The sequence below is a fragment of the Triturus cristatus genome, chromosome 12, assembly GCF_964204655.1.
Source record: "Triturus cristatus chromosome 12, aTriCri1.1, whole genome shotgun sequence".
Classification (NCBI taxonomy): domain Eukaryota; kingdom Metazoa; phylum Chordata; class Amphibia; order Caudata; family Salamandridae; genus Triturus; species Triturus cristatus.
Genome location: NC_140595.1, coordinates 800,020,636 through 800,035,433, shown reverse-complemented (window position 1 = coordinate 800,035,433; position 14,798 = coordinate 800,020,636). Strand labels below are relative to the sequence as shown.

At 43.3% G+C, this 14,798-nt stretch overlaps 2 long non-coding RNA genes across 2 annotated transcripts; both read right to left on the bottom strand.

Moving 5' to 3' along the window:
• Positions 1 to 5,297: 5,297 nt before the first annotated feature.
• Positions 5,298 to 5,689, bottom strand: LOC146782886 (uncharacterized). The gene is made up of 3 exons (XR_014972046.1): positions 5,656 to 5,689; positions 5,471 to 5,566; positions 5,298 to 5,378 (listed from the first exon to the last, which is right to left on the bottom strand). It is a non-coding gene; the product is annotated as an uncharacterized LOC146782886 (long non-coding RNA).
• Positions 5,690 to 11,398: 5,709 nt separating this feature from the next.
• Positions 11,399 to 11,790, bottom strand: LOC146782885 (uncharacterized). Its single transcript, XR_014972023.1, has 3 exons — positions 11,757 to 11,790; positions 11,572 to 11,667; positions 11,399 to 11,479 (listed from the first exon to the last, which is right to left on the bottom strand). It is a non-coding gene; the product is annotated as an uncharacterized LOC146782885 (long non-coding RNA).
• Positions 11,791 to 14,798: the final 3,008 nt, after the last annotated feature.

Here is a 14,798-nt window from a genome sequence, read left to right as displayed (position 1 = left end):
CCCGCAGGCGCAGGGGAAGCATCCCCAGGCCCTCCGGACCCCGCCCCGGGCACCCTGCCACACGGCAGGACCCATGACGGAGCCCGGGGCGGGAGGCCGCCCTCCCCAGGGCCCCCGGGGGCCCGGACGGAACTCCTGAACCCAGACGAGCGAGGGGAGGCTCCCCGGACACAACAGAACCCTGTCCCGGGCCTTTGGCTGTGCCGCAGGCCGGGGGAGGGTGCCCGGGGCCGGAGACCCCGACCCGGGGCCCGACCGGGCCCCTGGACCCAGCCGGGGCCCCCAGGTCTGCAGGCGCAGGGGAAGCCTCCCCGGGCCCTCCGGACCCCGTCTGGGGCACCCTGCCACACGGCAGGACCCAGGACGGAGCCTGGGGCGGTAAGGCCGCCCTCCCCGGGGCCCTCAGGGGCCCGGCCGGAGCTCCTGAACCCTGCCGAGCTAGGGGAGGCTCCCCGGCCACAACGGAACCCTGTCCCGGGCCTTTGGGAGTGCCGCAGTCCGGGGGACGGGGCCCAGGGCCGGGCCCCTGGACCCAGCCAGGGCTCCCAGGACCACAGGCGCAGGGGAAGCCTCCCCGGACCCTCCGGACCCCTTGTCCCGGGCACCCTGCCACGCGGCAGGCCCCGGGACAGAACCAGGGCAGCATCCGGGCCCGTCCAGCTGCCGGCTGAGGACCGAGAGGGGTCCCAGATTACCCTGTCCCTAGTAATCCGGAGGAAGGCTACCCCCCTTTCTTGAAACCCGCGCGCTCCGAGTGATGGAGGGGACCCTTGGGGCGAACGTGCCCGGCCTCCTGGAGCCCTGATTGGGATACGGGAGGCGAATGGACCCTCATCGGGACTTCCAGGCCAGCCCAGCCATCTGGTCGCCCCATTGGAAAGCATTGCGCGTGACCAGATGGCCGAGGGGAAAGGAACGACCAGATGGCCGGCAACTGAAAGGACTCCCGTCTGCCCGCCCAGAGCTGGAACTTTGCCATGCCGCGGGCCGGAGGAGGGAAGCCCCGGACGCCTGGGAGGATGTTGCCCGGGCGTAGCCCATCTGGTCCCCGGCAAAGAACCGCCAGCCCCGGAGGGGTCTTCCGGCACACCCTTCCCCTACTAATCCGGAGGAAGGCTGCCCCCCTTTCTTGTAACCCGCGGGCTCCGAGTGACGGAGGGGATCCTAGGCGCGGACGCGCCCGGCTTCTTGGAGCCCTGGCTGGGATCCGGAAGGCGAATGGACCCTCATCGGGACTTCCAGGCCGGCCCGGCTATCTGGTCGCCCCATTGGAAAGCATTGCGCGCGACCAGATGGCCGAGGGGAAAGGAGCGACCATATGGCCGGCAACTGAAAGGACTCCCGTCTGCCCGCCCAGAGCCGGGCCATAGCAGTAGGGCTCCCGCCTGATCCAAGGGCTCGGTGGGCTCTGCTTCCCGGGGGGGCTCGGGGACAGCGGCTGGGCCTCAGGCACGGAGAGGAACAACGGAGCTCTCGGGCCCGGGAACCCCAGGGAGGACTGCCCGGGACCCGTGGAGCCCGTCCCTGGGCACTTTGCCACTCCGCGGGCCGGAGGAGGGAGCCCCGGACGCCTGCGAGGATGTTGCCTGGGCATAGCCCATCTGGTCCCCGGCAAAGAACCACCAGCCCCGGAGGGGTGTTCCGGCATACCCTGCCCCTACTAATCCGGAGGAAGGCTACCCACCTTTCTTCTAACCCTCGCGCTCCGAGTGACGGAGGGGATCCTAAGTGCGGATGCGCCCGACCTCCTGGAGCACTGACTGGGATCCGGGAGTCAAATGAGCCCTCATCGGGACTTCCAGGCTGGCCCGGCCATCTGGTCGCCCCATTTTAAAGCATTGTGCCCGACCAGATGGCCGAGGGGAGAGGTGCAACCAGATGGCCGGGACTGAAAGGACTCCCATCTGTCCAACCCCGAGCCTTCGCGCTAGGGTTCCCGCCTGCCCACGCAGGGCTCCGTGGCTGCAGGGCTCTGGGGCTGCAGGGCTCTGGGGCTGCAGGGCTCCGGGGCTGCAGGGCTCCGGGGCTGCAGGGCTCCAGGGCTGCAGGGCTCCGGGGCTGCAGGGCTCCGGGGCTGCAGGGCTCCAGGGTTGCAGGGCTCCAGGGTTGCAGGGCTCCGGGCCTGCAGGGCTCTGGGCCTGCAGGGCTCCAGGGCTCCGGGCTGAAGGGCTTCAGGGCTTCGGGGCTTTGGGGCTGCAGGCCTCGGGGGGGGGGGCTCGTAGACCCCACGCTGGGCCTCAGGCATGGGAGGCCCGGCGGAGCTCCCGGGGCCCGGACTCCCGGGGGACCCATGGAGCCCGTCCCGGGCACTTTGCCTCGCCGCGGGCTGGAGGAGGGAGCACCGGACACCCCGGGGAAGTGTCGTCCGGGCTTGGCCCATCTGGTCCCCGCCTGAGAACCGCCATCCCCAGGAGGGGTGTCCCGGCATACCCTGCCCCTAGTAATCCGGAGGAAGGCTACCCACCTTTCTTGTAACCCTCGCGCTCCGAGTGACGGAGGGGATCCTAGGCGCGGATGCGCCCGACCTCCTGGAGCCCTGACTGGGATCCGGGAGTCAAATAAGCCCTCATCGGGACTTCCAGGCTGGTCCGGCCATCTGGTCGCCCCATTGGAAAGCATTGCGTGCGACCAGATGGCCGAGGGAAAGGTGCGACCAGATGGCCTGGACCGAAAGGACTCCCAGCTGCCCACACCGAGCCATAGCGGTAGGGCACCCGCCAGCCCTTGCAGGGCTCCAGGGCTCTGCACCACGGTCTCTTGTCCCGGGCAGATGGACACTTGGCAGGACGTGGGATCCCAGGCCCTGACCAAAAATCAGGAGGCCCGGGGCCGGTCCCTGCTTCTCAACGCAGCCAGGCCGGGGAGATCGGGGAGCCTGCCCAAGCACGAGGGACCCCAGTCCCGGGCACACGGTCCCTTAAGGTTGTGCGCTCGTTTTCCACAATTTGTTTCAAAATTCTGCGAAGAGGCATTCCACAAATTCCGCCCAGCCCTAATGTAAATAGCGCCTTCTGACTAAAGGAAATAGAATACTTATCCTATGTTATCTTTTTACACACAGAGAAATTCATCATCTAGAAACCAGCATCCAGGAGTTCGCAGGTATGACGATTATACTATAGATATTCCCAAATTAAAGTAGCTATTTTAAGAAAGGTTAACAACATAGCTTATAGAATCATCACCCTAAAAATGCTTCTTGTTGCCTCGCAGGTCGGCAACAGGAATTCCATTAGCGTCCGAATCCGGCCCTCCACCCTGAGTTCTATCAAAAGGCCATAGTGTGTAAATAAAATCACTGGTTGTTGGATAGAGATCCTTGGAGGTTGGTCCATAGCGTCTCTGCGAAACTCTACCAAACACCTTACAGGTAAGAGTCCAGTATCTTTCAGGTAAGAGTGCATTGGTGAATCTGACATAAATTTGCATACTGTTCACAGCTTAAGATTTCAGTTATTAGCTTTTTTTACAGCGGGGAGAACTTACTTTATTCAACCAAGCAATTGTTCCTTGAGTGTTTGTATCCCAGCGGAGTTAGCAGCGTGTGTCCTTTGAGCTGCGGTCACATGAGTCAGCATCTAAATGTGGCAGTTCTTTTCCTGTTCTTTTAAGCTGTTTTGCCCTCATATCGCAAGGTTCACTTCCTATGGTCGGGGATCCAACCTGGAAGTTTTTACTTCCCGCTTACTCGACGCGAGCCTGGAAGCTTGGTTTTTGTAGTTCATTAATTATGCTTTCAAGACGTTTGAAAACAGAAGTCTCACTTCATTATATTTAAACGTATATGCTCCTCAAAAAATCATGTAAAAAAATCATAAAAGATTAATAAAATATGTATTGTGAGTTACATTTGACCCATTGTCTGGACTCACAAATTTTGAAGTTCTGACATCTCGTTTAATCCGCTGATTGCTGTGTTAAATTGTAAAATCAAATAGGCCTCTATTTGATTTATGTATGGGTAGGGTGTGCCTTCAAGGGGTTTATTAAAGACTTAGTTGTGTAACTTGTTTATAGGATAAATATATACCTATAACTGAGATCAATCTTATCTTTTGGTTTCCAGAAGGTTATACACCATGCAATAGTCAAATGTGTATACGGATCTCAATTTACATTAATTTCGGAATATTTATACAGTCAGAATACAGAGAAATGAAAAATAGACAAAAGGTGTGTGAGGAACAAAATTCATTTATATCAGTGAATGGTAGTAAGGGTACATAAAAATAAGACAGTTGTATATCACAAGGGAGGCATGATTATACATCCAGTTATTACTCCACTGTACAATATATCAAACACTTTTTCAAAGATATATGATCAATTATCTAGAAAGAAGTGTGACAGTCGACGTTTCGGTCTTCATACGTGAATTTGTGAGACCATCTTCAGGACAAGAAGTTTAAAAGTTGACCCCTATAAGTTAAAAAGTATATAATGAATATATAAACTATACAAAACACACACCTAAGACAAAAAATAATAACAATTTGAATAATCATTGAATAAAGGAAAGTCAATTCTGACATTTCAGAAATGTTGTATCAGTCAATTAAACATCCAATGATTGTTGAACAAGCTAAAATGATGAAACACTTTAGTCAAAGTCAAATGGTCACTTGTATTAGGGCTCCATCTTACTAAATTATACTGTACTTTAACAATAATCGTTTAAACCATCTCGTTTCATTTCATGGTTAGACAAGGCTAACTGTTTATTCTATGTCATCACTCATAATGACACATTCAAATGACATAATCAACAAATAAAGGAAAATCAATTCTGACATTTCGCAAATGTTGTATCAGTCAATTAAGCATCTAATGATTGTTAAACAAGCTAAAACGATGAAACACTTTAGTCAAAGTCAGATGGTCACTTGTATTAGGGCTCCATCTTACTAAATAATACTGCACTTTAACAATGATCGTTTAAGCCATAAATTCATCTCGTTTCATTTCGTGGTTGGACAAAACTAACTATTTATTCTGTATCTTCACTCATAATGACAAATTCAGATGACATATTTCTAGGGAGAGAATTTGATTCGTCCTTTCCTCAAAACTTAATAGATTGTGGGTTGTTGTGAATGCCTGAGGCCCTGTTTGGATCGAATCGCGACAAAGTTTTGTAATAAGGAGGAAGTTAGTCATGGTTGCACTTAAAGCTATGAAATTGAACACATAATAATGTGAAAGACTGTTATTGAATCACCGTGATAATCCAAAAAGGTTCAATATGTATTTTAAACAAGAGAAACATCATTTAACTAATGCAAGTAATTTTACCTCGTAGTGTTTTGAATTGATTATGGAATTCGTGGATATCTTCCTTTCTTTGTATCGAGATTTAAATTAAAACCTCTCGCTTAACGCTATGTAAAAAGAAATCATATCGTAAGTCTTAAATGCTTTAGAGCGACTGAAAATGTATCTAAGCCAAAAAGGTAAAAGTATATCGAGGTACCTTTTAAATTTGGCGGTTTTTGAGAGGCAAACTGTCGAAGTCTTAAGGGTACTGTGTAGTTACACCGGCAGAAAACGTCATTCGTGTATTTAAAAACTGCAAGAGGAAAATGAGAGCATTTAGTGTGTTGTGGTTACAGTTGTTAATAACCTCACACATAGTAAGTGAAAGAAATATCAACCAACCTCGTAGTGGTCTTACTGTTGGTTCAGACAGAGTTAAGCCCAATATGAATGGCGCTGTGATCGCTTGCTGCGTAAATCGAGCAATGGGAATTGTTGTCACCGTTACGGGGCGTTTTACTTAAATCCCACGAAAATTACTGCAAAAGGAAATTGGGTAGTATTAGGTTAAGTTGTACTACTTTAGGGGCATTGAAAGCAAAGGCCAGGCGAAAACTAACAACTAACCTGGCGTGAGCACAGCAGTCATCTACGTTGAATCGCGGCATCGAGCATTGGAACTGCCGAGATCGGTTGGTCTTAAATATACATATTGTGGCGGTATAGAGATAGGACTTGTAAGTAGGTCACATGGTATGTCGGTACAGAAATCCGTGTCGGCCATGTTGGAATGGGATATTTGCATCAACAACGCTAGAATATAGTATGTTTGTCAAATTCTTTTAGTGTATCGATGATATATTGATTATATTCTATTTTAAACTAATTGATCCCTATAGTCGAAGTATGTAGGATAAATTATTGAGATAAACTCTTAATAGTTCTTAGACGTACTTATATAACGGAACACACACTCCAACAGTGTACCTCCAGTTAAACCTATGTGACCAAAAGTTGGAGGTAGGACAGTCATTGTGTGCACAAGACGAGGTTGATTTAACCCTTAGTGACAAGGGTTGTGTATATATAAACACATATTTTATATACTATGTCACATCTTTATGATTACTGCGTCATCAAGAATTGAAATTAGGGTATTCATTATGCATACAGGACGGAGTTGGTTCGTCACATGGTGGCAAAGATTGTGTATACAGATACCTATTTGGTTCTCTATGTCCCACCTTTATGACTACTATGCCATCAATAGAATCAAAGATCGGATATTATACATTTTAGTTACAGGGTGATTGCAAGTATTTAAATTACATATATTGAAGGGCTGTTACAAGCAGAGTGTCCTTATTATCATCAGTGGTATTTAGGTTAGCAGCTGTAACATCAACAGTTTAATACACATAGATATAGATCTCAACATCGTATAAACCTGTATAGTGTTCAAAAATAGCTCACAGGTAGTTTGATCAAGTATAAAACAGTAATTATACATAAGACTAGAGCTATTTATAGATTATACGTTATAGACCAGTATCTATTACAGATAAAAGATTACATGTCGTTGGATTGTAGCTGAAGTCTAGAGACAAGCTAAAGTGTGCCATTCGGATGTTGAATTGAGACCACGGTTGATCAAATCTGTCATGCAGATCAATTTACCTTCCTTTAAGGTCAAAAGTCGGTCTACATTACTTTGTCTCTTTGAGGGTTTGATCACATCTAATACCCACCATTTCATATCTTTATCTGAATGACCCTGTCTCTGATAATGCTCCACGAGTGGTGCATTTTCTGTGTGACATCTTATCCGAGATTGATGTTGTAGAATCCTTTTTTTGATTGGTTGAACTGTTTTGCCAATATAATGTAATTTACACGGACATTGTATGCAATAAATTACATTACAAGTATTACAATTGGAGAATGATTTAAGGGTGAGTGTAATACCGTTGATGGTACATTTTTGATTGTTTGCGAGGTGTTACATGCTAAGCACATATTACACTTAAAATGTCCAACAATGGGGACCAGCTGTCTCATGTTGTCTACTGTGTTGTTAGGACGGTCTTCATATGCTCTAACCAGACGGTCTCTAAGGTTGGTTCCCCTTTTGAAAGAGAATAGGGGTTTTGACTGGAATTCAGGGAGATTTTTTAATAAATTCCAGTGTCGATTAATAATCTTCTTTATAGCATTAGCATGAGTTCCGAAAGTCGAGACACACACCAGATGAGGTTGTTGTGGACGATCTTTCACAGTCAACAACATTTCTCTGTTGTTATACCATGCACGTTTCATGGATTTTTTTAAAAGTTTGGATGGGTAACCCCTGGCTTTTAATTTTTCTGTAAGTTTTTTAGCCTCAATGAAGTAGTCATTTTTAAAGGTACAGTTTCTGCGTAAACGCAAGAACTGCCCAAAAGGGAGGCCATCTTTAAGGGCTTGAGGGTGGTGACTTTGATATTCAAGCAGGGTATTTCTGGACGTTGGTTTTGTAAACAAGGTGGTATATAAATGGTGAGAAATATCATTCTTGATAGTTATATCCAGAAAGTTAATCTCCGCATTGTCAAATTCCATGGTGAATTTCAAGTGTGCATTTCTATGGTTAAGCCAGACATGGAAGGTGTTGAGTTCTTCCTTTGTGCCATGCCAAACTAAGAAGACATCATCTATATAGCGAAGCCACTTCATGATGTTAGCGGAAAAAGGGTTCGTTACATTGAATATAAATTCGTTTTCAAATACAGAGACATAGATGTTCGCAATGTCTGGGGCGTAAACAGCTCCCATCGCTACTCCTTTTCGTTGTTGATAAAAAGTATTCTGAAAAAGGAAAAAATTCTCACACAGAGAGATACGAACACATTCAATAATGAATTCTGTAGGCACTTGATGTGGTCTGGCTCTGGTGTCTAGAAGGTTGCATAGAATCTGTAGAACTTCCTCTTGAGGGATATTCGTATAGAGGCTCTCTATATCCATGGTGACCAGGTATTCATTCAAGGGATCAAATTCAAAATTTTCAACTATGTTAATCACAGCCATAGTGTCTCGGATATATGCAGGATGGTTAACAGCAAATGGTCTGATAAAGAAATCTGCATATTGGGCCAATGGCTTCAGGATGGAGTTACAACCCGAAACTATCGGGCGACCAGGTGGATTTAGAGGGTCTTTGTGCACCTTTGGGAGCAAATATATAGCAGGAACGGTCGGTGTTTTATTGACGAGGAAGGCAGATTCTTTCTCTGAGAGCCAACCACCATCAAAACCTAACTTGCTCAGTTTTGATATTTCTGTAGTAAGTCTGTTTGTGGGATTAGTTGCAAGTTTCTTGTAGTGTAGAGGGTTGGATAATTGTTTAAGAGCCTCTTCAGTATATTTGTCCTTGTCCCAGAGGACTATCCCACCGCCCTTGTCCGCGGGTTTTATCAGGACATTAGGGAGTGATTGAAGATTTTGCAATGCAACTTGTTTTTCTTTTGAAAAATTAGATTTATATTGTATCTTCTGTTTGAAGAGATTATCAATCTCAATGAGAATTGCATTCTCAAATGTTAGTATTTCCTTTTTTACCATACAGTTACTGGGGTAAAACGTTGATTTGTTTTTTAGACCTGTGACATCGTTGTCAGAACAATTTTCCTTTCCTGTGAAGAAGTTTTTTAATCTCACAGTGCGGAAGAATTTGTGGATTTCTAATTTAGTGTTGAATAGGTCATTTTTATAGGTAGGCACAAAGCTCAACCCTGAGGAAAGAACCGCAATTTCTTGTTCAGATAGGGTATGAGCCGATAGGTTGAAAATCGGTATTGTTTGGTCAGGTGCTACCATTCGTAATACTGGTTGCGTGTCTGACGGAACCCTGGTGTATATTGGTTGCGGTACCATCCTCGTTTGGAACCCCGTTGTCTCCGAGGGGGACCTGTCCCTCGGCGGTCCTGCCCTAAAAAATTCTGCCTAGAGGTAGAAGGTTGTTGATCGTAATGGCGGTAGGTTGTGTCTATAGACTGATCGCTACCAGTATCCGAATTGGTATCTGAGAAGGTAATTCTCTTCTTTGGTATTTGGGCAGAATTTTGAGGATTATAGAAATCCTTCTGTAGGTATGGATACGTTTTTTCTTTATTGTATCTTTTGATATCGTTTTGTAGTTTCTCAGTTTTTTTATGAGCGTTGAATTCCTCGAATTCTTTGATTGTTTGCTGTACCTTATCAAGGAGGAATTTACCGTTAGTAATAGCAGAGTCACCTAATATCTTTTTTTCTAGAGTTTCAATTTCTTTAGCTAGGATCTTCAGTTGTCTGATGGCAGTTTCTATACTTAAAACCATCCAAGTGCGAGAGCATTTGTTGGCAGAAAAGCTAAAGCCTGTTTTAAATTCCTCGTCGTCAGTAAAAATTATTGGAACATTTCGGATCTGGAGACCCGTTGGGATGATATTTGCATTCAAACAGTCCGTCAGAAACTTAGCATGGAGTTCTGTTCGTACTAGTTTCTTTTTAAGACGCTCGAGTTGATTAAGATCAGACTCATAAGGAAAAGAGGCGGTGAGGCCTTTATTGCCCAATAGTGAGGGGCCGCTAGCGATTTTCAATATATAATCATCAGTATAGGATAATGTCTCTGCTTCAGACATCTACGTTATTATTTTTAGAGGCAATCAAAAAAATAATAAAAAACCACTTAAAAGTGATCCACAACAGACAATTGTCTGCGCTTAAACACAATCTATGTAATGGATAACCCAATATACCCTTGAGGGCTTGGGCAGATAGTATGTATGGGTAGGGTGTGCCTTCAAGGGGTTTATTAAAGACTTAGTTGTGTAACTTGTTTATAGGATAAATATATACCTATAACTGAGATCAATCTTATCTTTTGGTTTCCAGAAGGTTATACACCATGCAATAGTCAAATGTGTATACGGATCTCAATTTACATTAATTTCGGAATATTTATACAGTCAGAATACAGAGAAATGAAAAATAGACAAAAGGTGTGTGAGGAACAAAATTCATTTATATCAGTGAATGGTAGTAAGGGTACATAAAAATAAGACAGTTGTATATCACAAGGGAGGCATGATTATACATCCAGTTATTACTCCACTGTACAATATATCAAACACTTTTTCAAAGATATATGATCAATTATCTAGAAAGAAGTGTGACAGTCGACGTTTCGGTCTTCATACGTGAATTTGTGAGACCATCTTCAGGACAAGAAGTTTAAAAGTTGACCCCTATAAGTTAAAAAGTATATAATGAATATATAAACTATACAAAACACACACCTAAGACAAAAAATAATAACAATTTGAATAATCATTGAATAAAGGAAAGTCAATTCTGACATTTCAGAAATGTTGTATCAGTCAATTAAACATCCAATGATTGTTGAACAAGCTAAAATGATGAAACACTTTAGTCAAAGTCAAATGGTCACTTGTATTAGGGCTCCATCTTACTAAATTATACTGTACTTTAACAATAATCGTTTAAACCATCTCGTTTCATTTCATGGTTAGACAAGGCTAACTGTTTATTCTATGTCATCACTCATAATGACACATTCAAATGACATAATCAACAAATAAAGGAAAATCAATTCTGACATTTCGCAAATGTTGTATCAGTCAATTAAGCATCTAATGATTGTTAAACAAGCTAAAACGATGAAACACTTTAGTCAAAGTCAGATGGTCACTTGTATTAGGGCTCCATCTTACTAAATAATACTGCACTTTAACAATGATCGTTTAAGCCATAAATTCATCTCGTTTCATTTCGTGGTTGGACAAAACTAACTATTTATTCTGTATCTTCACTCATAATGACAAATTCAGATGACATATTTCTAGGGAGAGAATTTGATTCGTCCTTTCCTCAAAACTTAATAGATTGTGGGTTGTTGTGAATGCCTGAGGCCCTGTTTGGATCGAATCGCGACAAAGTTTTGTAATAAGGAGGAAGTTAGTCATGGTTGCACTTAAAGCTATGAAATTGAACACATAATAATGTGAAAGACTGTTATTGAATCACCGTGATAATCCAAAAAGGTTCAATATGTATTTTAAACAAGAGAAACATCATTTAACTAATGCAAGTAATTTTACCTCGTAGTGTTTTGAATTGATTATGGAATTCGTGGATATCTTCCTTTCTTTGTATCGAGATTTAAATTAAAACCTCTCGCTTAACGCTATGTAAAAAGAAATCATATCGTAAGTCTTAAATGCTTTAGAGCGACTGAAAATGTATCTAAGCCAAAAAGGTAAAAGTATATCGAGGTACCTTTTAAATTTGGCGGTTTTTGAGAGGCAAACTGTCGAAGTCTTAAGGGTACTGTGTAGTTACACCGGCAGAAAACGTCATTCGTGTATTTAAAAACTGCAAGAGGAAAATGAGAGCATTTAGTGTGTTGTGGTTACAGTTGTTAATAACCTCACACATAGTAAGTGAAAGAAATATCAACCAACCTCGTAGTGGTCTTACTGTTGGTTCAGACAGAGTTAAGCCCAATATGAATGGCGCTGTGATCGCTTGCTGCGTAAATCGAGCAATGGGAATTGTTGTCACCGTTACGGGGCGTTTTACTTAAATCCCACGAAAATTACTGCAAAAGGAAATTGGGTAGTATTAGGTTAAGTTGTACTACTTTAGGGGCATTGAAAGCAAAGGCCAGGCGAAAACTAACAACTAACCTGGCGTGAGCACAGCAGTCATCTACGTTGAATCGCGGCATCGAGCATTGGAACTGCCGAGATCGGTTGGTCTTAAATATACATATTGTGGCGGTATAGAGATAGGACTTGTAAGTAGGTCACATGGTATGTCGGTACAGAAATCCGTGTCGGCCATGTTGGAATGGGATATTTGCATCAACAACGCTAGAATATAGTATGTTTGTCAAATTCTTTTAGTGTATCGATGATATATTGATTATATTCTATTTTAAACTAATTGATCCCTATAGTCGAAGTATGTAGGATAAATTATTGAGATAAACTCTTAATAGTTCTTAGACGTACTTATATAACGGAACACACACTCCAACAGTGTACCTCCAGTTAAACCTATGTGACCAAAAGTTGGAGGTAGGACAGTCATTGTGTGCACAAGACGAGGTTGATTTAACCCTTAGTGACAAGGGTTGTGTATATATAAACACATATTTTATATACTATGTCACATCTTTATGATTACTGCGTCATCAAGAATTGAAATTAGGGTATTCATTATGCATACAGGACGGAGTTGGTTCGTCACATGGTGGCAAAGATTGTGTATACAGATACCTATTTGGTTCTCTATGTCCCACCTTTATGACTACTATGCCATCAATAGAATCAAAGATCGGATATTATACATTTTAGTTACAGGGTGATTGCAAGTATTTAAATTACATATATTGAAGGGCTGTTACAAGCAGAGTGTCCTTATTATCATCAGTGGTATTTAGGTTAGCAGCTGTAACATCAACAGTTTAATACACATAGATATAGACCTCAACATCGTATAAACCTGTATAGTGTTCAAAAATAGCTCACAGGTAGTTTGATCAAGTATAAAACAGTAATTATACATAAGACTAGAGCTATTTATAGATTATACGTTATAGACCAGTATCTATTACAGATAAAAGATTACATGTCGTTGGATTGTAGCTGAAGTCTAGAGACAAGCTAAAGTGTGCCATTCGGATGTTGAATTGAGACCACGGTTGATCAAATCTGTCATGCAGATCAATTTACCTTCCTTTAAGGTCAAAAGTCGGTCTACATTACTTTGTCTCTTTGAGGGTTTGATCACATCTAATACCCACCATTTCATATCTTTATCTGAATGACCCTGTCTCTGATAATGCTCCACGAGTGGTGCATTTTCTGTGTGACATCTTATCCGAGATTGATGTTGTAGAATCCTTTTTTTGATTGGTTGAACTGTTTTGCCAATATAATGTAATTTACACGGACATTGTATGCAATAAATTACATTACAAGTATTACAATTGGAGAATGATTTAAGGGTGAGTGTAATACCGTTGATGGTACATTTTTTGATTGTTTGCGAGGTGTTACATGCTAAGCACATATTACACTTAAAATGTCCAACAATGGGGACCAGCTGTCTCATGTTGTCTACTGTGTTGTTAGGACGGTCTTCATATGCTCTAACCAGACGGTCTCTAAGGTTGGTTCCCCTTTTGAAAGAGAATAGGGGTTTTGACTGGAATTCAGGGAGATTTTTTAATAAATTCCAGTGTCGATTAATAATCTTCTTTATAGCATTAGCATGAGTTCCGAAAGTCGAGACACACACCAGATGAGGTTGTTGTGGACGATCTTTCACAGTCAACAACATTTCTCTGTTGTTATACCATGCACGTTTCATGGATTTTTTTAAAAGTTTGGATGGGTAACCCCTGGCTTTTAATTTTTCTGTAAGTTTTTTAGCCTCAATGAAGTAGTCATTTTTAAAGGTACAGTTTCTGCGTAAACGCAAGAACTGCCCAAAAGGGAGGCCATCTTTAAGGGCTTGAGGGTGGTGACTTTGATATTCAAGCAGGGTATTTCTGGACGTTGGTTTTGTAAACAAGGTGGTATATAAATGGTGAGAAATATCATTCTTGATAGTTATATCCAGAAAGTTAATCTCCGCATTGTCAAATTCCATGGTGAATTTCAAGTGTGCATTTCTATGGTTAAGCCAGACATGGAAGGTGTTGAGTTCTTCCTTTGTGCCATGCCAAACTAAGAAGACATCATCTATATAGCGAAGCCACTTCATGATGTTAGCGGAAAAAGGGTTCGTTACATTGAATATAAATTCGTTTTCAAATACAGAGACATAGATGTTCGCAATGTCTGGGGCGTAAACAGCTCCCATCGCTACTCCTTTTCGTTGTTGATAAAAAGTATTCTGAAAAAGGAAAAAATTCTCACACAGAGAGATACGAACACATTCAATAATGAATTCTGTAGGCACTTGATGTGGTCTGGCTCTGGTGTCTAGAAGGTTGCATAGAATCTGTAGAACTTCCTCTTGAGGGATATTCGTATAGAGGCTCTCTATATCCATGGTGACCAGGTATTCATTCAAGGGATCAAATTCAAAATTTTCAACTATGTTAATCACAGCCATAGTGTCTCGGATATATGCAGGATGGTTAACAGCAAATGGTCTGATAAAGAAATCTGCATATTGGGCCAATGGCTTCAGGATGGAGTTACAACCCGAAACTATCGGGCGACCAGGTGGATTTAGAGGGTCTTTGTGCACCTTTGGGAGCAAATATATAGCAGGAACGGTCGGTGTTTTATTGACGAGGAAGGCAGATTCTTTCTCTGAGAGCCAACCACCATCAAAACCTAACTTGCTCAGTTTTGATATTTCTGTAGTAAGTCTGTTTGTGGGATTAGTTGCAAGTTTCTTGTAGTGTAGAGGGTTGGATAATTGTTTAAGAGCCTCTTCAGTATATTTGTCCTTGTCCCAGAGGACTATCCCACCGCCCTTGTCCG